Consider the following 2545-nt stretch of genomic DNA (forward strand, 5'->3'; position numbering starts at 1 on the left):
AATTTAGAAACACTGTTTCCTGAGGAGGCTGAAAGTTATTTTAGGGGTTTGTTAGTAGAAAAGGTAGACTTCTAAGGAGTTAACACTCAAATAGCTGTTGCTAGGATGTAGCAAAAAGAGGTGCTAAACTCTTGGGATCTGGGCAGAATGCCGTGAGTCTTAAGTGTGTGTCTTGTCAACAGAGAGCCACCAGGAGTTTTTGTCAGCCATCTTGGTTCCCATTGTTTTGACCGTGGAGAAGAGAAGAGCCCTATCTTTTTTTTGGTTAAACAGGTTTGAATTGATAAATGAATAATACAGCAGTAGAATGAAACACATTGGATTTAAAAATTTCCAAAAAAGCCCCCAAACTCCCAGGTAGCAAAGCCCTTCTCATCTCTATTTTAGAAAGAAAGGAAGGAAGGAAAGAATGAAGGAAGGAAGGATGGAAGGAAGAAAGGGGAAAGGGAGAGGGAGAGGAAGAGAGAGAAAGGAGCACAAAGATACCTTGAGACAGGGAATCCCAACAATTTGAAGTGTCAGCCTTCTAATGAGAGAAGCCAGGTGCGGAGCGACTGGACTGGTTGAAGCTGGTTCTACCTTTTACGGGCTGCGTAAACCTGAGTGAGCTCATTGAACTTCTCTGGGCATCGTTTTCCTCATATATCAGATGGAGGAAATAGGAAGCACATTTCAGGCATCTAGTGAGGATTAGAGCTATTGTATGAAGTGCCTTGCACAGTGTCAGGCACACAGTAGGTGTTTATTAGATATTCTTTACATTTTCATCATGAATGAACCTAATATTGTATTGCTTCCTACCTTTGCTTACTCATTTTTCAGTTTTTACTTTTATTAATGACTGCGTGGTCTAGCCATTCGACTCTGCTGTTTTTCAGTTTTCTAACTTTAAATGAAGAGTTGGGAAGAGATGAATTTTTAAATCTTTTAGCCCTGAAATTCTTTTTCTGGGTTTGGTCAGCTCCAGGGTTCTACCTGTGTTTTGCTGATGCCAGGACACCATCTAGTGGCCAGATGGAGTAAGGGTCGATGAGTGCTCCACCAGCCCCGTGCACACTGCTGAAACCAGGGCCCCATCAAAAGCATCTCAATGCATCAATAACACCCACAAAAAATTTAGAGGTCATAGGATATCGTCATTGCTTGTTGGTTATAACTCATTTGAAACACTTTTGGGGATTTTAAAGAAACCTGCTCGCCAACTGTAGGAAGTGCAGCTCTACATGTTCATATAACGTCCCTTTTTCGGATACCTAAAAATTAGAATCAAGTCGCATCTTACCTGAAATCAGCGTCAGCACAGGCCCTGGAATTGACTGCCAGGGTTCAAATGCTGCCTCTGTCTCTTACCAGCTGTGTTCATGAGCCGTTTTGCTTGCCAGGCATTAGTAATTCGGGTAATTGCAAGGTTTAATGAGAAAATTCACATGAAGCACTTAGTGTAGTGCCCAGTACATAGTAGGTGCTCTGTAAGTGTTAGGTGTGATTATTATCATTATTGTTATTATTTCGATGTCCTATTGCCATATTTGGATAACTGTCCAGTGTTATTTTCTCAAAAGATATGCATAGTTTCTCTTAATAGTTGGTTTAAGTATATTAACTGTAATGCCATTTGCTCCTGATGGAACTTCGTATATGAAAAGGGAGGTTCGTACAGTTTGGCTAGAGGAGGGGAAGGGACAGACACCAAACCAACCATTAGCACGCTGGGGTACAGGTGCTGTCATGCAGGTAGGTGCCAGGTGTGCTAGGAACCCAGGCAGCGCTTGTCAGCCTGCCACTCCCAGGGAAGGCTTCCCAGGCATCCGCGAGCCCTCTCTGTCCCATTGTTTGCATGGTGGAAAGCTCTGGTTTCCTTCTGTCAACCACAGTCCCCCTTAGGCTGGGAAATAATTTGGGCAAATAAACCAATTAGGAACAGAGTTGATTTTCCCAAGTTGAAAAGTATCTATTTTCTCTAAAGATGTGTATATAAGTCACTGTTTCTACATAGAAGACTGTAAATATGCTCTGCATTTCCTGCTTGTTTGAAAGTGAGAATCGTGAAACTCGGCTGTGGATAGCCAGGCCTGCCTTCCAGTTCCGCCTCCGTCCATTGCGTGACCTTGGCCCAGTGTACCAGTCCGGGCTCTTGGTTGGAGGCAGCAGAACTAACTCTGGCAAATGAAGCCCAAAAGGCATTTATTGGAATTATGTTGGCAAGCTCACAGCCTCCCAAGGAAGGCTGGAGAACAGGATCCAAGGGGGAAAACGTAACAGCTGGGGCCTGGCGGGAACTAACCAAACTACGACAAACGAGGCATTTAATGCGAGGCATTTGTTGCGGAAAAGTAAAAAGCCAAAGGGCAACACCGAAGACACCAGAACACTGCAGAGGAAACGGCTACCGCCTTTAAGGCTCGAGGCGGGCAGAAGGGGAAAGCGGGGTTAGCAGAGCCCGGGGGCGTGGAGGGGGCTCCGAAGGGCAGGCCCAGAGCTGGGGTTTCCTTTGGGGACAAGCCGTGAACGCCATGGGTCGGGGCCTCGGGCTGGTGCTGGGAAT

At 45.3% G+C, this 2545-nt stretch overlaps 1 protein-coding gene across 7 annotated transcripts in view; it reads left to right on the plus strand.

The window, feature by feature from the left end:
- The window catches only part of CDC14A (cell division cycle 14A), a 133471-nt gene that overhangs the window by 84520 nt on the left and 46406 nt on the right, over nt 1-2545 (plus strand). The gene's annotated exons all lie outside the window — the stretch shown is intronic.

Source organism: Pteropus alecto, unplaced genomic scaffold (genome assembly GCF_000325575.1).
Source record: "Pteropus alecto unplaced genomic scaffold, ASM32557v1 scaffold106, whole genome shotgun sequence".
Lineage (NCBI taxonomy): Eukaryota > Metazoa > Chordata > Mammalia > Chiroptera > Pteropodidae > Pteropus > Pteropus alecto.